The sequence below is a fragment of the Drosophila suzukii genome, chromosome X, assembly GCF_043229965.1.
Source record: "Drosophila suzukii chromosome X, CBGP_Dsuzu_IsoJpt1.0, whole genome shotgun sequence".
Lineage (NCBI taxonomy): Eukaryota > Metazoa > Arthropoda > Insecta > Diptera > Drosophilidae > Drosophila > Drosophila suzukii.
In genome coordinates this window covers 6451989-6475657 of record NC_092084.1, presented here as the reverse complement: position 1 = coordinate 6475657, position 23669 = coordinate 6451989, and the positions used below count along the sequence as shown (strand labels likewise).

The 23669-nt window shown below is 44.2% G+C and overlaps 1 protein-coding gene and 1 long non-coding RNA gene across 6 annotated transcripts in view; one reads left to right on the top strand and one right to left on the bottom strand.

The window, feature by feature from the left end:
• Positions 1 to 23669, top strand: part of Mur2B (Mucin related 2B) — a 107905-nt gene that overhangs the window by 14238 nt on the left and 69998 nt on the right. For all 5 annotated transcript variants that reach the window (XR_010654929.2, XR_010654928.2, XR_011604690.1 and 2 more), the window contains exon 2: positions 1247 to 1284. The gene's annotated coding sequence lies outside the window, so the exon portion shown is untranslated. The remainder of the gene's footprint in view (positions 1 to 1246; positions 1285 to 23669) is intronic.
• LOC136117365 (uncharacterized) overlaps positions 105 to 23669 on the bottom strand; it is a 35951-nt gene continuing 12386 nt past the window's right edge. Inside the window, exons 2-3 of the long non-coding RNA XR_010654934.2 lie at positions 1057 to 1085; positions 105 to 579 (exon numbers count right to left, since the gene is read on the bottom strand). This is a non-coding gene — a long non-coding RNA (uncharacterized lncRNA). The remainder of the gene's footprint in view (positions 580 to 1056; positions 1086 to 23669) is intronic.

Sequence of the window (23669 nt, the reverse complement as noted above, 5' to 3'; positions counted from 1 at the left end):
ATTGACTTTTATTTAAAGAACACTTGTTTAGAAATGGCTTAACATGGAACTGAACATGTACCTACCAAATATATTTAATGACTAAATTGACTAAAAACCATTTTTTAATGTAAACCCACGTAAAACCATTTTTAATCTTTAAATTTATATGGTTCTTCAATATAAATATGTTTAGCAAACCTTAGTCCATAGTTCCTTAAATTAAGGTCAATGGACCAAAGCCAAGGACATTTTTTCTGCGTGTAGGACAGAAACTTGGGTTCTTATGTTAATATTATTTCATTTCAATTAATTAGAGAAGATTTACGGGATTTCAGAAATCGAATATTAGTACCTACCTTTTCTAAACACATTCTCTTCAGTCTAAATATAGGACCAATTTTTTATTCCGAGTGTGTGTGCTTTCTCGCTGTTCTCTTGTAGCTGCATTAAAATCTTAGAAGACGGATTCCTCGTTTATCGGCATGCAGCCAGACACACATGCACACTTACTCAGGGATACGAAGATAGACTTACGGCTAGAGCTTCTGGCGGTTGTCTTTGTTTGTTGGGCTGTTCGGTTGGATGTTCTGTTCTTTGCTGCATATAGTATAATTTAGATTTTCGCGTTACGTACACATAGGCGAACTGCTTTGGGTGGTAGGTGCCTCGTTTTTGGGCTCGTCTTCTTCGTTTTTGGCCCAAAGTTTCAGCATATTTTGCTAGACTTGCTTTAAATAACGCACACAGACACTCACAGACGCACACCCACACATATGCAGATTATTTTTGAGTGGCAAGGAGGGGGAGTGAGTTTTCGGTTCGCAGTAATTAGCCAATAGGAATAGCTGGAGCTTGTGTGTGTGTCCCGTCAGGGGTGCGTATGTGTGTGTGTGTGTGTGTGAGTATCTGTGAGCCATCCCTCACATGCACGTTTGTCATTTGGGCTTTGCCTATCGCATTCGAGCTTACCATAAGACAATTGCCCACCCTTTGGTTATTCTAAGGGGTCATAAGGCTATAGCGTTTGATCCCCATGACCCCTTGAACCCTGTTATACAATTTTATGGTACTCACCTGCGATCAGAGTTGGGTTTTTTTTTAGGCTGAAAGAAACAAGTGGAAAGGAACTCGGTTAGTGGGTTTCGCCTAGGTCATGTGAATATATGATCTTAATATCTATCGATCGGGAACATATAATTTTAATATCTATAAAATGATCTATCAATCGATCGAATAACTCTAGTCTTTTTCCTTTCTTTTTCAGCACTTGGAAGAAATAACTTTATAATACTTTCTGTATTGGTAAGTTGTACCCAATTATTAATTATGTGCCGTGCCGCACAGAACTATGTGTATATGGTTAATGCCTATATATATAATTGTCAAAGAGCCAAAGAGTAAGCTTCAAGTGTCAGAAGCGAGCTGAAATTTGTTGCTCCACCTACTTTTTGGGGCCTTTGTTTTTTCTCTCTTTTCTTTTTGTTTTTGGTTAATATATTACGCATATGCGGTGGGTTGATGGGGAAGGGGAAGGGGGATGGTGGCAAACACTAGACACCCCCACAAACACAAACACACACTTACCCACACACACACACACACATATACACCGACAGGAAAAATATTAACCAAACAGAGCGAGTGGAGCGCGGCAGTTAAAAATATTTAAAAAATTTTCAAGTGGGTGATAGAGGAGTGCCGAGTGTGGAGGGGGGTTGTTGGAAAATGGTGGGGGGGGGAGTGGGCTCCCAAAAGCATGCGTGTGACAGCAGGGGTGGGGGCTGAAAACCAGTGGGAAGGGCCGGGGAGCGTACCACCACTTTTGGTTAATTGCCAAAAACAACTACAAAACGACAACGTAAAAAACGACGGGAAATGAGAGGGGGCAGGGGGGTGCGGGAAATGGAGGCGACAGCGGAAAACCGAATGGGAAATACCCTCGAAGGGATCGGATCGTATCGTATCGGGGGTGCATACATGTACGCCAGAAAGTATGCAAAGAAAGTTGAGCTAACCCCTGCCCCACCCACTTTCCCGCGGACTGGAAAAAGTTGCGTTCGCTTTTGGTGGGGCTTATGTAAACTCGCTACCTCTCGCTCGCACTCGCACATATGAACACATATGAATATGTAACCATATAGAACATTTTCCAACTGCCTACGCGCTTATGTGTGTGTGTGTGTGTGTGTGTGAGCTGTGCTTGTATGCGGTGCTCCCTTTTTATTATTTCGCGCGTCGCAGCCAAAAAGGTACATAAATTGCAAATGTATTTGTGGAAAAGTGCGTTGTGGTGCGTGCAGATGAAGAGTACCCTTCCCCCTGCCCATACAACACCACCCACCGCCCACCACCCACTTTTGGCAGCGGCGCTGCGAAGCTTATTTTTTAATTTGTGCGTTTCCCCGCGACAACCTTTCCCCTTCCCCGCCCATCCCCCACTCGATGCCAAATAATTTAGCATTTTGCGAATAGGGGATTTTTCTTTAGAGGGAGTATATGTACATCATTTCACTATAGATCGTACACCAAAAAAAAATAAGACTACAATTATTAGATGGTCTGAAAACAAAACTATAGCTAGTTTTGGAATTTAATACTAATTCTATGACTATACCCAAGAAACTGTTCCATAGTAAACAATCCAAATATAAGAACATAGTTTTTAACGGGTGTGCGAAAGATCTTATAGAAAGCAATTCTTTTTCAAAACATCTGAATATTGGTATGATATGTTGAAATCGCTTTCAATGCAGTTTTGTTTGGCCTTTCTAGGGAATTTCTGAGATATTCGGGGTTAAAAACGAAGTTAAAGCTATAAAATAAAAAAAGGCTTATAAATACCCCCTTTTCTTTTTATTATATGGGCACATATCACCTGGTAGAGTGCATTGGGAGTTCGACTACTTGGCTTCAGCTGGAGACCCATCATCCTGCCTTCGACTGGTTCTACTTCCTTTTCTATGGTCGTGCTTGCTTTGACTCGGCTGTTTGTTTTAACTTGTGCCACTCCTTTACCCCTAACCGTATCCCTACCCCTATCCCCATCCCCTTCCCCATGCCAACTACATCCCCCTCGAGCACTTTCTTTTTTGGCAAAACTTTTTTGCTTTTCTGCTGGCATGTGCGTGCCCCATCCCCTAGTCTCGAACCCCCAACCCCCATCCCTTAACCACTTCTTGGCTCTTTAGCATTCGCGCTAGTCTGTTAGTGACAGTCGACGGTCGTCGGAGGCTGCATTTCTGAGCAGCGACGACGACGACGTCGAAGCCGGCAGCAGCCAATTTAATTTTTCATATGTACACAAAGCCAGCCCAAAAACAAAACCAAAAAAAAAACACAGGAAAAAAAAATGGGAAAAAAGTTTTTCTAATTCGCATTTGTATTTAATTTGATGGAGCTCTCTGTCTTTCCCTCTGGCTTGGCTTTGCCACCCACTTTCACTGCCTCTGCCTCTGCCTCTACCACCTACCATACCTTCCAAGTAAAAACCCCCCTTAAAAAAACCCTGCCCCCTTCCATTAGGTTCGCCACCCACTTTCACTGCCTCTGCCTCTGCCTCTACCACCTACCATACCTTCCAAGTAAAAACCCCCCTTAAAAAAACCCTGCCCCCTTCCATTAGGTTCGCTGTTCGCCCTTTTTTAATGGGGTGCTTTATGACAAACTTTAAGCGCGCGCGACTCTAAACATTAAAATTGTACATGGCCCATGTGAGTGTGTGTGTGTGTGTGTGTGTGTGGTTGGGGGTGTAGGTGAGTGTGTGTGTGGGTGTGTGCGGTAAAGAAGCATAGATGACAGGGGCGGAGGGAGTGAGGGGGTGGTGCAAAAGGGGGGGATGCGCGCACTTCTAACACCGCCCACTAATACCAACTGTGCCTAACTGGTGGAGCGACTTGCTCTCTCCGTCTTTGTCTGTGTGTGTGTGTGTTTCTGTGTGTGTGTGCGCATATGTAAAGTAACCCCCCCCCCCCACATTCATACCCCCCACTAAACCCCTGTTTATTTCATGCGTGCGCGTGTCTGCGGAGTAATTTTTTAACTAATTTTCTATACAAATTTTTAGCATGTCGTTTGGGGCCCGCGCACCGTTTTTACTTTCTTTTTGCATACATGAATATGTATATGTGTGCCCTGCGGTGCGTGTGAGCGTGTGTTGGCCTTTCTAGCCCGAGTGTTCATTCGTTCATTTGGAGCTGTTGTGCGCAGTCTTAGTGCTCGGCTTGGCATAACCAAGAACCAAAAAAGGGGGGACCTTTGGTACTCCAATCCTCCCAAACTGATTTTCGCCACTACATTGAGTCCTATCTGATTTTGGGCTGCCAGGGGGGTTACACATTTTTAAGGCCTACTCTGCTGATCTGATCTCCAAATGAAGTGGAAGTCGCAACATGTGTTTGCCAAGCCAAATTCAGTACACCGAGAGGTATATCATCAAGGTTTTAGTCTAGCCGTCTTAAATATCTTATATAACGATCCGCTAAACACTAGAAATATCTCAAGCTTTAATTAAAGTTTTAAGCTAGTTTTAATTTAGAAAAAAGATCATAGAAGAGGTCCTGCAAGTCGACTATACTTTCTTTTTTATGAACATTACAATACATTATAATATACTTTTTCTAATAGACTATTTTCTAATAAAAATTCGTATGCCTTTATGACACTTGCTTATATTTCAATTAACTAAATGGGTTAACTTTTATATATTTATAGCAACCCTAAGAAAAAATGGGCCTTTTCCAAAAAAAGTGTTTTTTAAATAAATTCAGTCATTTAGACGAAATATAAGACAGTGCCGTAAAGCCATTGGAACTCCAGAAGCCTTTTAGTTTGATCATAATCAAACGGCTATATCATAGTGTATTTCTTAACATACGTCATAAACTCCTGCTCCCTCTTTCTAAATATCGTAAGCTATGATCATATTTGACAAGCTTGATCTTTGGTTATACATAGACGATAAAATGGATGTGAATGGCAAGTCATGCTCTTTCTATTCGCAGTACAACGTTATTTTTTTCACTCTTCTGTTGTTATGATGATTTGACAGGATGGCATTCATACTGACGCATGGACACGGCCGAAACCGAAACCAAATCGGGGCAGAAAGATGGTTGGTTGGTGGTGGGGAAAGTGGAAGTCATGGGGAGCTGGCAGTGATTTGCATTGTTTGTTAGCAATGTCAGCTGCCAGCAGATATACCCGCCATATGTGTCTGTGTCCGTGGAGGTCCTTTGCCGGGAGATTGGTGGCTCGGAGGATTGGATGGCGACGCGTCGCTGTTAAATATTACATCAAAATAAAATTAACATTTCATTTGGCGGCCTTTTTTTCGAACGCTTCATCGATAAATTTCGCAATGGTCGGGTGGGGTTGTGAGTTGAGGGGATTTGCGATTTTCGCCATTCATTTTTATTCTTCTTTTTTTTTTTGTTCGATTCTTTTCTATTTTTAATAAAAAATCATTACATAGGCAAATATAAATATTGCCGGACCGAACTGAACCCCCCTCCCCCATGAGTGTGTGTGATTGTATATGTGCAGAAATGTTGCGGTAAAAAAAGTCGGGCATTATGTAGAAAAAGCCAGTGACGCCAAATATTTTTTGCCATTATTCATGGGGCTTTCATTTTTCACAAAAATGCATTTTAATTGTCACATAAAATAATTTCAGGCGTGGTGAGAAGGGCAAGAGGATGTCCAGGACTTTGTCCCGGCAGGATGGAATGAATCCATGGGGTTATTGCCATGGTTGGTATAGCCCAAACACTCGCATGTGCCGATTCTAGTTGATAGCGCCGTGTTATTAGGTATCTGTAATCTGAATTAGGGTTAACTTTTCAGTCTACCCCCCTTTATCCAATAATAAACTCTCTGCACCATTTCCCCAACCATTTTTTTTGAGCATCCCCATTGCAAACTGATAACCGAGTGGAAATCAAGCGAACAAAGTGTTCACAGCACAAAAAAAGTTAATAATAAGTGGATGCAAAATTTTTATAAATACATTTTATTTAGTGCAACGCGACAGACGGACGACCCAAAAAGCTGGGGATGGAGTGACATCCTGGAAATCCTGTGCCCCGCCACCTGGTAATTTCGCATTTTTTTTTTTTGTTCTTCCTTGTTTGCCATGGAGCAAGAGCAAGGCATAATAATATATTTTAACTGATGTATTATGTGGAATGGAGAGAGAACAGGGAAAAAATTCAAGGTAATGGGGGGCAGGGGCAGGTTGTTTCGGCTGCTTCGCCCGCTATTTTGCACAACATATCGCGCTCGTAAAAAATAATACAACTACATCCACAAACATGCGCGTTTACTACCCATTACAAAGCCCAGCGCGCAGAGCGGCATCCCCCAAAAATCCACCAACCCCAAAAAAAAACAAAAACACGTCTAAAAGATACGCGTGGAGCGACTAAGGACAAACGCTATCCTTAAACACATACGCGCAATTCTAAAAAATTAATGTCGCTTTCGTAATTTGAGCACACAGAAAGTGCCGCATTCGGAGTCGCAGCAAAGTGTCGCGAATCGCAACTGTCTTCCTTGGGAACAAATGGGATCGACAAGGCCAGTGGTCGAGGCTGGAGATACCCTGGAAGGCCCCTTTATAATAATGAACAAATCCATAGTGATTTCAAAGGATTTGATAGTAATCTAGGACTTAATTAATTTCGATTTCTAGCAATTACAATATTAAGTATGGAAATACCCTAGATTTTAATGAAGCCCAGGGGTCGAAGCAAGGGATACCCTCGAACGCAAATCGATCGTATTAGAGGTACAAGATAAATGCTAAGTATTTAAGAAATAATGTTTCAAACCTGATGTCAAACGATGCTTCAGCAGATTAGTACCTACACAGAGAAAATGCTGACGTTCTTATCTGAGTTGAAAATGTTCTTAAAAATATAATTTTGCTCGAATCAAGTTAAATTGGCGGTATTTATGTGCATTATATATCTCTACAAATAAACTATTAGTTCAGTAAGTAGTGTATACCTATCAAAAAGTTGTTAAATACCAAAATGTACTTACACGGTTTTTTAGAACGAATGTTCTCAATTCAAGAACAATGTTCTTGGATATTTATCTCTGTGTATCATTAAAATAGGTGTCTAGAAGTATGCATATGCGTATTTACCAACCAATTTATAGGCACAAAATATTTTGTAGTATACTTTTAGACTCCTTTATAAAGAATTACAAATCCGTTGTGATTTCAATAGATTAGAGTGTAATCTACGATTTGATTAATTTAGATTCCTAGCAATTACAATATTAAGTATGGAAATCTGCCAGATTTTAATGAAGTATATCCCCCCAAGTAATCAAACTTCATGGAGTATCTCGCTGTTGAGGAAAAAAAAGGAAGTGAAGGGGGGCTTAGCAGCGACTGCGACAGAAGCAGACTCACTTAAAAATTCGAATGTTATAGAAAAGTGAGCAAAGCACGATGGCAAAAAGAAAGTGCGGGTGAAGCTCAAAGGGGAGGGGGGATACACAAAGCAGAGCCGGAAAAAAGCGAACTCAAATTACATAAAATGAAAAGTTCTCGTTACGCGGCGCATTTATTGTGCCCCCTCTCCAACTCCCCGCCCCTGCATTCTAATGCTCATCTCTTTCTAACTCGGCAGCGCCGTCGGAGCTTTTCGGAGACCCCCCCTGCTGCCCTACGCCCCTGCTGCCCCCCATCCCCCTCCAGCTGATTACTACTTTTATTGCTAGCAAATATCTGAACTTCTTCTGCTCGGCAAGGTGAGTCTGTGTGTGTGAGTCTGTGCAGGTCTCTCTCTTTCTGTGTGTGTGTGTTTGTGTGAGCTTAGCTTTTTAGGCGAATGTAAAGGGGAAAGTCTGCGGGGGAGTACTCTTGTAACTTGCGCGGAAACAAGGTTTTTATTTCACCATTTCTTTCTTTACTTTTCACTTCGTTTGAAAACCCCTTGCCCCCTTACCCCCCTCCACCCCCCCACCTTGCCTTGCCTTTCCGCGGCAATTTCGCTTTAGATTTTACTGCGCGAAATTCTTTTTTCAAGGCAAACCACCCCCTGCATGTGTGTCTGTGTGTGTGTGTAAGGACCGATGTCGCTGTAGTTGTGTATTATATTTTATTTTTTCAATTTTTGACGTCGACGTCGCAGCCGTTGCAGTCGCTAGTTAGCAGCCCCTCCCCCTTTCCCCGGCCGCCTCCTTCGCCGCCTTCATCTTCGTTTGCGGGTTCCGATTTTTCGTTTTTAACTACGTGTTCGTAGTTAAACAATTTCGTCTTGTTCACCCTGCTGGTATGTGTTCATGTGTGTGTATGTGTGTGTGTGGGCGACGCGGCAGAGACGCTGGCAGAGGTGAAGGTAAACGCATGGCAAGGGTTTACAAGTGCAGGCGGGATAAGCGGAATTAGTGATGGAGAAAAGTTAATTTTTTAGACGCTGTGTGACTAGAATTTTTTGTAATAAATAAATTTTAAAAATCGCAAAACTTCATAATTTAACAGAAAAAAGGAAGCGTGCTTTCTTAATGTAACAAACAAAAAAAACTAAAAAAAAAATAATAAAATTATTTTTACAATTGTTTTAAACTACCTAAAAAACCGAGCTTCAAAAAGGAAAAAATGTTTTCTCTATTTTTATCCATAAGTTTTAAACTCGAAAAGCTGTAAAAAAAATTTACAAAGCTATGTATTCTTTTTGTATCCTTAGGTTTGGAACTCTGAATTTCCATACGTCTTCTAGGCCTTAAACCTTAGTTTAAATTAGAAATGTCGGAAAACTATATTATTGAACAAAAAAGAAACGAGCCGTGCTTTTTTAATGTAACAAACAAAAAAAAAAAATTTTTTTTTTTTTTTCTAAAGTACCTAGAGACTTGAGGTCCAAAAAGAAAAAAAAAAATGTTTTCTCTATTTTCATCCATAGGTTTTGAACTCAAAGCTGTGAAAAAAATTTACAAAAATGTTTTTTTTTTATCCTTAGGTTTTGAACTCTGAATTTTCATGCGTCTTCTAGGCTTTAAACCTTAGCTTAAATTCGAAATGTCTGCCCTAAAATATTCTCTCGGTGCATTTGCCATATGATAAGTGGCGGGGTCGCATGGCTTTCTCCCGTCTCCTTTCTCCACCCCGCGGCCTTTGTCATGTGCGGTGTTTAGAGAGTTTCTTCCCAAGAGCTGAATAGATGAGACACCCCCGCGACCCGCACCCATATCCAGATCCAGATTCAGATCCAGTTCCACATCTCAGACCCACAACTAAGTACCGAGCGGCCTTTAAAAAAAGCACGGTGAAATGAAAACGAAAGGAGAGTGACAGAGACGGGGCGAAGGAGTGGGGAAGCGAGAACGAGAGGCAGCGAGACTTTCAGTAACTTTGAAAATAAAAAGCACACGAGGGTTGCTTGATATATTTCTTTTGCATTGGCTGTGCTGCTGCTTCTGTATTAGTTGCTGTTGTTGTAAGTGGATATTAGGGGGATATGTGTGTGTATGTGCCTGTGTGTGTGTGAGTGTGGCGAAGGGCATCCTTTTATATTTAAAAACATACTCATTTCAATATCTAAGTGCGGGTGGTCCACCTCACCCTCCTCGAAGGCACTTATTATTACTTTTAATATCGTATCGTATCGTTTTTTTTTGCAGCAGCTTTCTCATGTGCGTGTGTGCGTGCTTTTTTCCTGCTTTTGCTGTCTGCTCTTTTTTAGTGGTCGCATTTAAGTTGAGTCCCGTGAGGGGGGGGGGGGGGGGGGGTTGTCCCCTCAAACCCTATTCTTAGTCCCATTTTTCTGAACCCCATGCCCTCGTGCTGGAATGAATGAGCATACGCAGACTAAAAACGAAAGTAAACTTGACAGGGAGCTGGAAAACAAGTAGTAGTAGTAGTAGAACCAGCAAAGAGCAGTGGATGTAGAAAAAAAAGTTGTGTAAAAATCTACGGGCACACTAGGGGTTGGGGAACCCCCTGATTTAAAGTCCTGGCCCGCTACTGTGTTTAGTTTCGCCGATAAGCATGTTACCCATAGAGCATACATAGAATGATGGGAAGGGGGCGGGGCTGCCCGGGAATTATCAACTACTGGCGACTGTTTTAGATTTATAAAGCTTCAATTATTTATTTATGTTGCTGCCTGTTCCGTGTGCGGGCCATAAATTAAATAAAGTAAAGCGCAACAAAGGAAAAGGGCCAGAAAAAATGATGTTAAACACCGAACCCTCAATTCTCCACCGTCAAAAACTATTATCAATTTGAAAAACCTACTTCCTGAACCAACAAATTTCAAGCAAATGATAAGTTATCACTAGACTGGATCAAAACTTTCAATCAGGGAAGTTCGTATACTGTGATCTATATATATAAAGCTACCCACTCGAAACCAAGAATCAATGCACATCGATTTCTATTAAAATTAAACTACTGCTGTATAGCATTTTAAAGAAGTTAAAGTACTTGATCCCCTTTGAGTACCTGCACCACCTGTCGCAGGACATGTACCAAGGAGAAAGTGTATCCTGCGAAACAGGAGGTGGGGGTTGGGTAACACTGGGAGGCCGTTGGTAACAAGGAATGCCATAAAACATACAAATGGCCAAATAAAACATTTTAAATGTAGCAACAACAACGGAAAACGAAAATAAGAAAATAGTATTGTGCTTAGAAAAAAGCGGAAACAACAACAGGAGTGCGCAGGCGGCGGGTGGCACATTAGATAGATTAGATTAGATTTTTTATGCCTTTAGCGAGGGGGAGAGAGATTTGCCATGGGAAAGGGGGGGTAGAAGGAGAACATTGGGATGTGAACTATCAACCGTGAGTATCTGTGAAGCGTGCTTTGTACGCAACCCAAGATCTGAGATGAATCACCTCCGTAGCTCCATAGGTACTGTATACAAACCTTCCTCTTCTTCTTCAGTTCTACTTACAAGAAATGTTTGCAACTTTGAACCCCCCGCAAAAGGACCGCGTACAAAGACTATTCACAAAACTAACATTTTCTAAAAGTTGTGCTTTTCCCTTGATGTCCACCCCCCCTCCCCCCTCGTACCCGCACGCCACTGGTTTTTGTCCATTTGCCAGGCAAGGCGTTGGAATTATCTGGCCAGGACCTCGTCTAGCATTAGGGCTTCTTCGGCTCCTTTAGTTACCTGCTGCTTTCTTCTCGTCCCCAGACCAAACCCCCCCCCCCCCCCACTGCTTTTATTATTTTTCTTTTCAGTGTTTTCCTTCTTTTTATAGAGGATAGAGGACGAGGACGAGGGCGCTGCGATGGCCATCGTTGAGCGCACAAAAACTTAGAAATAATCACCGACATAAATCTTAAAATGGGCTGCCCTTCGCTTTTCCGCCCGCTGCCTTCATCCGCTGTTACTTTGGCCTAACTACTACTCTCTTAGGTTCTTAGGAGGGGGGTGGTTTTGGGGGGGCTGGGGGTGCTGGGGTGGAGGGTCATCTGGCGCTGAGCGTGGCAAATGAAAAATAACTTAGAGGCACGTTTTGCGGCATTTTCGTTCGCCAGCCACTTCCTTTTCTATGCGACTTCTATGCCATTTCGGGTGTTTCTTCTTCCACCGCTGATTGCCCTTCATTTTCCATTTAGTTGGGGTTGGGGTTTTCCTTTCCTTCATATTATTGCACATAGTTGAGAGACAAAATGCGGCAAATTCTAAAATCCTTTCGAGCAGAAAAGCAGCAACAAAGTGCGTGGCAATTGGGCGGGGGTAAGTAAAACTTTGGTTTTCCGTTTGCTTCGATTTTGTTAGATTTTCCCGCTCAACCTCAACCCCCAATCCCCAATCCACAACCCCCCACCTCCTGATATCCCAGGCATCCCCAGGCACGTGGCCTTCGACCAATGCCACAGTGCACAGTGGTCTAAGGTCAATTGCCCAGCTAATTCGGGGATCATTGTCATTGGAGTTGCGCTTGCAAAATTGTCCCAACAGCTGCTTCAACATGACCGATTGTGCGGACTCGCGTTTCTGTTTGTTAAAGTTTATATTTTATTTTTTTCCCCTTTCGGTGGGCGGATTAGGAGTGGGTTTGGGGGTAGTTAAGGCAGCGGTAGAAGTCACACACAAGTGTCGCTCGTTTCGAGTGTGTGGCATGTGCAAATATTGAATGTGCGCCGCTTCGCCTCAAAAGCCAATTGTTCGAGATCTGTTTTTCTGGCAGTTTGCACAGACCACCAGACATTCTTCTATCAATAACTGCATCTTGCGCACGATGAACCCGCAGCCTTGGGTTTTCAGTTTCTCAGTTTTCAGTTTCTCAGTTTTCAGTTTCTCAGTTTTCAGTTTCTCAGTTTTCTGAATTGAATTGGTGCTGTGCTGTGACCACGGTGCTTTCCCAAAACGGAAAGCCAGCTCCGAAGGACGAACTAGCAACTAACATCTAAGTACCGCAACAAGCAGCCCATCCCCACTTTCAACCTACACCCAAATATAAAAAAAGAGAGTTAAGATATTATAGATAGTAATAAAATTAAAGTATAGATTCAAGAGTAAATAATATAAAATTCTCATCTGAGTTGAAAATGTTCTTAAAAATAGAACGACATTTTTGAAGTTGAAAATATTTTTATTTTGCTGAAATCAAGTTGAATTGGCGGTATGTAGATTGTATATCTCAATAGATAAACCATTAGTCCAGTCCGTAGAGTATACTTATTAAAAAGTTGTTCAATAAACTCAATTTTACTTTCCTCTTCTCACCATTTCGTTCTAATATTGAGAACATTGATACCAAAATTAACGGGGTTTTTAAGTAGGAATGTTCTCAATTCAAGAACAATGTACTTGAATAATTTTCTCTGTGTACTTAACAGTTTCACTCCTATATTAAAGAGTCTAGAATTTGGATTGGTGGTGTTATTTTTAAACCAATTAATTTTAATTTAAGTCTTTAATATGTACTGATTTTAATACTACTCTTATTGGCGCTTTCCTATGACTCCTTTTTTTTCAGTGTACTCTGTGTGCCCTGCTGTGCGTGTATGTATATGTATTTAGGGAGTACTATAATTCAGCGTTTGCTTTTAATGGCTCTGGCGGGTAAGGGTGGTGTGGGTGTTGTGGGTGGGGTGGCTGTTGTGGAAAAATGAAAAGAATATTTTATAGTTGAAAATCCGATGGCGTCTTAGAAATCTAAACATTAAACTTGCCGAAACTTTTGCCCACCACCACAGCAGCACCGCCGAAAGCCAACCACCCAACCTCTCAACCACCGACCCACCCCCCTGCCGTGTGCCAGTCGCGACCAAAGCCGCGTCAAAGAAAAGTCCTTCCAGCAAAAGGACGAAGGACGACGGGCCATGGGCGGGCAAGGGGGGTTTGGGGGCGGGGGTGAGGGTGAGGGGGCGCAGACCCAGCCACAAGTTGAGGTAGGCAGCAGAAGGGGGCGGTGGTTGGGTGGATGGTTGGATGGATGGGTTTCGGCAGTTTGCTTTTTTAGCTGCGTGAAACTTACAGCAACAGCATCTGCGACTATTTTGCTGCCGACGCTGGCGGCGCTGCCCTACCCCCCCCTCCCCACCACCCACCTCTTCCGCTCCCTTAACCACCCCCCACCTCCAGCCGCATTTTACATAAATCTTCTTTTCAAAAAAAAAAAAAAGAAAAGTACGCAAGAAAGAATGAGGGAGAGAGCAGAAAAAATAAATAAACACTAATGCTGAGGCAAAGGCAAAAAGGAAATAAAACGAACTAGAAAATTTAGTATCTACACATACACAGATACACAAACAGAACGCACACACCGATGAGCGCCGAAAAAGAGAAAAATTTTTTATTACAGCGAGAAAACTTAATGGCTGCTGGAAAAAGGTGGCAAGGTGTAGAGCGGTAAGGGGTGAAAGACGCTCACGAACGATGACGACGACGTCGCTGGAGCAGTGGAATAAGGAATCCCAGTCAGTGGATGAGGCTGCGAGGGGGTTGGATTGGCAAGGGGTAGCTACTGTTTTCGGCAACATTGCCCAACGCCCTCCCCCCAAAACCCCCACATTCAAATGAAATGGAACATATTTCTTTAATTTTGGAAGAGCTGCAAAGGGGGGAGGGGTATTAACGATTCGATGGTGTCTGACCCAGATATATCCATGGAAACTACAGAACGTCTCGGGGATGGGGGCACTTGGGCTAAAGTTTCATTGTAAGGCGGTGGAATTAAAAGGGCTCCTGCTCCCCTAGAACTCCCCTACACCCTACTAGTACACCCTACTGCTACATCGTACTCCTACAACCTACTTCTACACCCTACTGGTACACCCTACTAGTACACCCAATGGCAACAGCATTCTTGTACACCCTACTCGTACATCCTATTTCTACAACCTACTACTACACCCTACTGTTACATCCTATTAATACAACCTACTACTACACCCTAATGATACACCCTACTATTACCCCCCTACTCGCTGTCTCGGAATGCCGCTCATTGATTTGGCCTTCGCGTTTCCCTAGCTTTGCCTAGCCAAAAAAGAGTGGGGTGTGGGGGTGGTGGTGCTTGGGGTAGAGCCCTCTAAAATTGTAGTTCCATCCCCAAACCCCCCTCCCCCACCAAGCCCATTCGCGAACTCATTCAAGGATAGCAGCTGCGCCGCAGCGCAGTTTTCTTCAAAAATTTTCTATATCGATACTTTTTATTTATTTCGCTTTTTGTTTCTGCGCTCTTTTCCCTTACCCCCCCTTACCGCTGCCCCGCCCCCGCCTCCGCCCTTGCCACACTTCTTTGTGTTTGTAGTTGTGCGTCGTCGGCGTCGCTGCTTCAGTCGCTGCCTCAGTCGCCGCCGCTGCCTCGGCTGCTGCCGCCAACTTCGACTTCGTCTTCCGACCTTGTTATTGTTGTTGCTGCTTTTTTCAATTTTATTTCTCTATATTTTTTACGATGCTCGAAACTACCCTTAATGATGCTGGCTGGTGGATGCTGGCCCCCTGCCCCCTGCCCGCTTACCTTTCCCCCCCCGCGCCTTTGAAATCCGCTGTAAGTTTTTTTTTTCCAGTGGCTTATGAAGCGAAAATTTGGAGGGCGGAAAGACTAGCCTAGCCGCCTGTGCTCGGCATTTTAGCAATCGATCACCATTTGATCAAACAGTAGAGTATCTTTCAGATACCAGGTAAATTTCCATCTAATTCGGAAGCTGAAACTGACGGATATGTCGATATTAAAAATCTCTCGCCCCGAGAAAAGTCTTCGCTTCTAATTTTACATTTTATTGTACTTGCCCCTGTAGTTTCTGTTGTTCTCTTGGCATTTTTCCTTTTTGCCTTTTTTAGGGGTTCATAAAGGGTTGATTAGGAGGAAGTGGCGGTACATACACACAGACAGAGAGACGGAGAGTCAGGACAAGGACGGGAACGGGAACGGGAACGGGGATTCAATTGTATTGGCAGTGAGCGGTGAGTAGTGACTATCCCCTACTCCTCCTCCTCCAGCTGCAAACCTTCCCCTGTGCCACCCAAAACCCATACCCATCATAACCATGCCCGGTCCAGCGTTAACTTTAATGACCTGGGCATGCTTTGATTTTTGTTATTTCGCTTTGTGGTCCACAATCTTAAACCCAGAATCCAGAATCCGTTCCTTCCGCCCTTCCTTTGGTGCTTTTTATTGCGGCCAATACGAAATTATTAATGCGCGCATAAAGAATGAGAATGCCACCGATAGTAAAAGATTCGGCAGTTCTATTCGGTTTATGGCCCCCGGGATCATCTCATGGTATCTGCACGCATCGCTAAAACTAGCCTGCCCCATTCCTCATATATGGAATATATCCAACCCACCCCCTCGAAATCCGATTTGGGCCTTTTGCATTATGCGCGCGTAAATGTTAATAGCCATCGGGACCGGGACCTCCACTAAAAATTATAGCATATAGTATCTCTCAACCAGTGGCGGATCCAGAATTTGGTTGTGGGGGATATAAAAAAATTAGTTGAGTAGGAATAAAAAAAAAAAAGGAATAAAATACATATTACATACACGTTTTAACCCGAGGGGGGATCTATCCCCATTACCCCCACCCCACTCCGTGGATTCGCGCATGCTTTCAACCCCGTTTTCTGTTTTTTTTTTTTATTATTATATCCACGTTATGAATTATTTTGAGCGTTTTCGTAAAGGATCTATTACATCAGACAATGATATTGGATTACAATTTTTATTTTAATTATTGTTTACATTTTAATCCCCCCCTTTTTTTAAGGCATTTTTGGATTTTTTAAAAAGTAATCTCGATTATATGACATTTGAGATTGTTATTTTATTTAATAAATTTATTATTTCATTTTTATACCCGTTATTTCTACAGTAAAAGGTTTTCTTTCGTGGGAAAGAATGTATCAGGTAAAAGGAAGCGTTTCCGACCCCATAAAGTATATATATTCTTGATCTGGAGCACTAGCCGAGTCGATCTAGCCCACAAACTACTTTAAAATAAATATATTTTTATTTAAACGTTTTTAGTGGCAGGAGAAGATTAAATTTCCCCGGGTAGATCAACCTTTTTGGGTCCCAACGATCGATGATCTCAGACCAGGTAATCCCCGTGCCAATGCTTACAACACATAGACACACATAGGAAGTTGCGCAGTGTCTGTTGATGTTGACACAACCATTTAATTTATTTCGTTTTTTATTTTTTCCGCTCATCATCCCCGCGTCTAACTTACACAAAAATCCTTTTACCTTTGTCGCGGCATTTTGGAGCTGTCGCAATCCGCGACTTTACCACTCCCTCGCTCATTCATTCTTCGTCTCTTTCTCTCGTACTAACTAAGTAAACGCGGCCCACGCAAAATGCGTTAAAAAATTAACAAAAAAAAAGGTACGAGAGGGGGGTGAAACAAAACAGAAACCCAAAAAAGAGAAAAATGCTGGGGAATAAGAGAAACTCAATGAGAAAAAAAAAATCAGAAAAAAGTGTAAAAATGTGGCTGAAATAGTAAAAGAGAAGCAACAAAATGGCAGAAAAAGTTTGTTCGGCTTAGTTGATCAAGGGGGTGGGGGTGGGGGAGGGGGTGCTGGTTGCAGGGGTGCTGGTTTTGGGGGGGGGGGGGGGCTTAGGGGTACAGAGCCAACTGGGACTACTGTGGGTTGCCTCTAAAGTTGGTGGCAAAGTTAAAATAAACGGCAACTTGGCATTAGAGACACTTACACAAACACACTCACACACACACACCAACACACACACAGATGGATGTTAGGCAGCCGCCATATTAATGGCAATTGGGTGGCAATTCTCTCTCTCTTTCTTCCTATGTGTGTGTTTCTCTGTGTGTGTGTGTGTGGTACATGAATATAAAACTTTATTTTTATTTATTCCCTTTTCTCCTGCTCCTCAACAGGCTCCTTTTGCCTTCGTCTTCGCCGCGCCGCGCACATAAAGCAAAATTTATTAGAAAACATTTCATTCTGATTCGGATGCTCTCGCTCGCTCTTCCATTCGCGAAGGTCCTTCGTCCTGTCCCTCTGTCCCTCTGTACCACCACCCCCCATCACCCACCACCCACCACCCACTAGCTCCTCCTTAGCTACTTCATCTTCTACTTTGCTTTTTGCATGTTTATTCGCAATTGTTGTTGTAATTGTTTTCATTGTTACAATGCCTGCTCCTCTTGCTCCGATGAGTAGGAAAAAAAGGACTCGCTGTTTGGGGGGGGGGTTGGGGGTTGAGTGGGGGAAAAAGGCCAAAACAAAACAGAGAAACGGAGAAAGGCGAAAGGAGAACCGAGAGCGAACGCTACAAAAATGTGTGGCAACATCTTTAACGTGGCTACAATGGCGTCGGCATAGAATTATTGCTCTGACTGCGGCTCCTGTTCCTCCAGAGCTCCTCCTCCCGCTCCTCGGGAGTCTGGTGTCTATGCTCCACGCTCCACTCCCCACTCTCCACTCACCAGATTCAGTATCAGATTCAGCTGCTGCTCAGCACTGGGAGAATTCTTGCATTCTCATTTGAGAAGAAAATGTTCTTGAAAATAGAACGACATTTTTAAGTTGAAAATGTTCTTGAAAAGTTAGGAAGGAGGATGCACATTCTAGAGATTCCTGCGTAGCGCAAGTTTGTTTCAGCAATTTTGAGTAACGGTTATCTGTTCTCTCTTGTTTAAGTCAAAATTGTTCTCAAACTAAACTATTAGTCAAGTCAGTATCACAAATCTGTTGAATAAACTTAATTCAGCTTTTCTTTCCCTTCTCGTCTCATCTTTATGTTTTGATATCGAAAGCATTGAATTCAAAATGTGCTAACATGGTTTTTAAGAACGTTAAGTTCTCAATTCAAGAACAATGTGCTTGAATATTTCTCACAGTGTGGCATTGTTGTAGGCGTAGCAAGGGATCTGGGAGCTCGGAGCCAGGATCTAAGGATGGGAATGTGGCAGGCAACTAAACCCCAGATGGCGCACTACACAAAGTTATGATATAATTTGGATTTCTTTTCGCTAAATTGCTTGTACCAACAATAAATATGTATTAATGTTCGCTGCTGCCCTGCCTGCCTTTGCCGTTGCCTCCTTTTGTGCCGTGAGTCCTTAGTCCTTAGTCCTTGGTCCTGGCTTTGTGTGCCTCTCGCTCTCCTTCTATATTTATACGAGGAATGCTTTCAGTTAACATTTTTAATAATAGATTAGGGGAGCAGCGGCAGTGGCAAAGTATTCCTAATCGGGTGCTGCTGCAAAAGCTAGGGCTAGAGATGTGTGTGTGTGTGTGTGTTTGTCAGCCGCGAAATAAATAAATATAATATTTACATCCATGAAATGGAGGGGTAAAGGGGGTAGGAACACCACCCAACTAAACATCACCCACCCATCAAAGCAGCCGCCGAAAAATGTTGAAAAAAATTTGAATGGGGAGAGAATTAAAAAAGGGCGACGCAGGCTGAGGCAGCGACTGAGTGGCGGCAGAGCTGCGGCAGAACAGCGGCTGATTTACATTTTTAATTGTACAGCAAAAAGGGATAAAAAAGAATTTCCTATATATATATATATGAATATATATGTAATAGCCAAGTTGTTGTTGTTGGATTGGCCATGGGCCAAACTAGCTTAGATGACGTCAACCACCCCCCACCCCCCACTGACCATTCCAAGAAGACGTAAGTAGGCGACATTAGTCGCTCTTGTCGTTTGCCGTTTGTCGTTGCTCTCGGCAACGCTCGAGATTAAAAATTAGGCAAAAGGGTAGTTTAGTCCCGCATACACATACATATATATATACATATATACACATCCATTATGTACCGTGTAATGAAATGAACACACAACACTCACTCACACACACACCCATATACAGTGAAGAAGGGGAGTGGGGGGTAGAAATGTATTATAAAATGTGAGTAGTGTATGCTAATGGCAAACGCTTCTCCCACCCCCTCCCACACCCCCATCCCCATCCCCTCTATGCTAAGTACAACTTCCCTGAAGGGGTGGGGGAGGGGGGTGCTGTTTCAGGGGGTGGGTGGCAGGCAAGTAAAAATGGAAAATTTGTTTCTACTTTTTCTGTTCTCGCTGTCAGCGGCGGAGATGGAGAAATGCGTGAGGAAAGTACACACACACACACACACACAGCGATGATTGTGTCTAATGTATGCAAGTGTGTGGATGTGTGGGTGTGTGGGTGCGTGGGTGGCACCCCCAACCCCCTCCCCACTGGTTTTATGCCACACGTCGTTTGCAATTTTTCATTTTAATTTTCATTAGCGTTTTTCTCGTTTTTCCTGCGTGCGCTGTTTGGATACATGTGTGTGTGTGTGTGTGTTCGATAGCTGTCTTTTCTCTTTTGTTGCTCTTGTTCAAGGATGGTATAGGGGTGCAGGGGGGGGGGGGGTGACTCTCAAGGCCCCGAACCGAACCCTAACCGAAAAAAAAAGAAGAGGCAAGCCCGAGTTGGTTTTCATCTTGCTCTGCTTCTCCTTTCTCCTTTCGGCTTTCTAAAATTCCGCACATGTACTTTGAAATTATGTAATGAGCGTATAAAATGTAAAAATGTTTTGCTGCGCCGCTTAAGTAGTGAGCGGAGACTGTGGTGCCTTGCTTTTTTTTTGGGGAACGGGGTTGAAGTGTAGGGGTTGTGGGCGGTGGGGCGGTGGAAGGGCTGTGTCCCTGACAGCGCGAAAGGGAGAGCAAATCAAAGCAGCGACAGAAACAGCAGCAGCAGCAGCAGCAGCGAAACTTTGCGCTCGCGTAATTTTTCAATTTGGCAGCGGAAATTGCCTAGGGAGGTGACGCACACACACACCCACACCCAAACCTACACACACTCTCCGGCATGTGTGTGTATGTCTTAACCCTCATGCTGCCGTTGACGCTGACGAAGCTTTTGCGGAGCTCATGTGGCAGCTCCACCACATCCTCTGCTCCAAATACCCCCCCCCCCCAACTCCTGCCCCCACCGCAGCTGATGCTTTTTCTAATAATTAATTTAAAACTTTTTCTTTTAAACTGAGCAAACCCCCAGCCTTCCCCCCAACCCCTCTGGCGTGTGTGTATGTGGAAAACATTTGCGAGAAATATTTTCGGAGGCGCTACTAATTAACATGAGCGCAATGGGCAGGGGGTAGGGGGGGGCAGAGAACCCCTCAGAAAAGGCAAAGCAGTCCTTGCAGTTCTCAAGGATCTCGTAAGAGGTTCAGGGTCAGTGCGGGCTTTAAAAGAAAGTAGAGAAAGAGAGATATCTTCAAACAGGACGGTCGCCATTTTGCTTGTAACATATGTAAAACTAATTGGCCTCCCCGTTTTGCAACCCTCCCACTGACTCTACTGACTACACTTTCACCACTAATCAGGGGCTCATATGGGAGGGCAAAGAGCAGGGGAGACCCTTGTTGAACCCTGACCCCGGCCATAAGTCAACACTCACATGGTTAACCCCTGACCCGCCCCGCCCACCAGCAAACGTTGTTTTTGTCCCAAAAGTGAGCGATTCGAAAGCGACAAAATAATCGGCATTTTATAACCCATTATCCGCCATCGGGGGTTGTGGCCTGACCCCTGACCCCTGACCCCTTTCCCATCCCCTCCTCTCTCATAAAACATATATCCCAAATGCAAATCAAGCCATCCGCAATCCTCACGAGCAGTGGGCCATGTAAATGAGCCCCTAACCCTTCGCCTAACCCCTGACCTTGCAACCCCTGCCCAAACCGGAATCGGAATGGGCATGGCCCAACCCCAAAACCCCGTACATGTGTGGAAATCTTTGCCGAAACACTTGGCGAGACTTGGCTAGCGAAAACCCGTCTGACTTGACGCCCCAGTAAGTGATATCCCTCATGACTGCTCGACTGGTTAACTGGATGTTTGGCTGTCTGGTTGTCTGGTTGTCCTGTCCTATCCTGTCCTATCTTGTCCTGTCCTGTTCCACCCCTTCCATTTCCACTTCCACTCGAAACGAAAGGGCAGGGGTCAAGGGTGATATGAGACCACACACATGCGGGTCGGGTTAGATTGGGACTCAGATTCAGATTCAGATTCAGATTCAGAACTCAGATTCAAATTCAGATTCGGACTCGCTTTCAATTCGACTTTTCCCCCCTTTTCTCTCCATTTCCATTTATTTTCACTTACTTTCTGTTTTGTTTGCCTGTCAACATTGTCTGCCGACTTGTCCTTCAGCCTTAGCATGTGTGTGTGTGTCGAGAGAACGAACATAGTGTGGCCAAATGGGCGACGCTTTTCCGTTCGGGGTAGAAAATGATGAAAATTTCCATATTATCGAAGGTCCACTGGATGGGGGGCGGCAGACGACAGGCAATGTGTGATAATTTGTTGATTTGGGCCCGGTCTGAGTCGAGCTGAGCTGGGCAACTTGTTGCATACCCCCAGGCGCAACAATGCCAACGGAAGGGGGCGTGGCTGGGAAACGGAGACGGTCCGCATGTGTATTTTGATGCCGGACGTCAAGGACACGGCACAAGACGTTGTCTGGTGTATCCACCCCCCTTTGCCCGTCTGTCTAACTGTCTGGGTGAGTGTGTTAATGTATTCATTGCCTGGGCAGGGAAACCCAGACCCCGGACATGCCGTTAGCCGGATACCGGAAGTAGTAGTCAGCAAGCCATAAAAACTTAAGGAGCACACACACATGGATGGTGAGGGGGAGAAAGAGAAAAAGAGAGTTGGCAAAGCCAAGGGGATACGAGTGTGAGTGTGTTTTTTTCGGGCATCACATATGCTCTTGACTGGGTGACACACACACACACACACGCAGGCAGAGACACACACACACACACACACACAGACAGGACGTTCATTTGTGCTAGCTATAGGGTGTAGATTGGGTGGTGCAGGGGGAGGTGTGGGGGGTGGAAGTTGCTCGCCTTTTCCTTTATCTTCTGCTTTTTTTCCTTTTTTCTTTTTTTTTTTTTTGGCAGGACGAAGTGAAAGTGAGTCACATGCCAGGACGACAACAAAGGGAGGAGGACGACGACTTCACTTGCTTGGTCAATTGCCATGTGTGTGTGTGTGGGTGTGGGTGTGAAACGACCTTGGCCTTACTTTCGCCTTTGTCGTTGTCGTTGTCGTCGCTTTCGTCGCCTTGTGCGTGTGTTGGGCCCGGCCAGCTTCATCTTCAGCTTCCCCCTTTGTCTGACGTCCTTCGTCTTTCGTCCTTGGCTCTGCTCCTGTAATTTTATGCGGATTATCACTGCTCACACACACACACACACACAAACACACAGAGGGAGAGGTGAGACGCGTGTGTTTGTCAGACAGACAGGTAGACAGACTCTTCTTCTTGGCCCCCCCCTCAGTCTGCCTGCCAAGATGGCAGCTGCCACTGCTGCAAGGTCAAGTCAAGTCTCGAGCCAGCTCAACTCGGCTCGGTTGCCAGGCAAGGCCACAGGTTGGGTTGGGGTTGGGCTTGGTCTTGGGGTGTGGATGTGGGTGGCAGTGGGCTGTGGGCGATGGCCAGGGAGGAGGTGTGATGGAGAAGCCGGAAGTTAAAAGTCCATGGCGAAGAGCTTGGAAAAAAAACAACAGCCGCGAGAGCGAGGAAACGACAAACACTTGAGAGTCGGCACGGACAGTGTGGATTTTAATTTCAATGCCTGGTCTGGTCTGGGTCTTGGTCTTGGTCCTGGAGCCCCATCCTCAACCCCCCTTTCACTTGCTGTGTCCGCGTTTGTGCTCGCATTGTCTGTCGGTCTGTGTGAGGGTGTCTGAATCCCCCTCCTACTCCTTCTCCACCGCCACTGCTTTTTGTCGACAAACTCCTTCGCAGTGGCCACGCAACGTCCTTGGAAGCTGCCAAGATGGGTGGCTCGGCTTGGCTTTCTCTAGGTCACGGCACCTGTTGCAAGTCTGATATTGAGACCCCGGGCTTACGGATTTCCCAGAAAAAACAAAGAAATTCAACTGTTCAGTTTGTAGCCCCACTAAGCATACACTCTAATTGATAACTTCAACCGCTGCTTGCTCAATGCGATTGTCAATAACAATTAAGGCCAAAGTATACATATATATTTTTATACCCACTCATGTGTTTGATTTTTTATTAAAAAACTTTGCTGCTCTCGAAGCGTTGAACATGGAAATGCAATAAAGCGGGTCTATGCCCCCCTGGAACCCCTATCTTAGTTTTCAGCGAGATGAGATGCATTAATACCGCCCACCAGTATCTGAACCATCATGAGTAGCAACCCCACAGATACAAAAAAAAAAAAACCTGCTAAACTTTGCACGAAATTACAAGCTCAAAT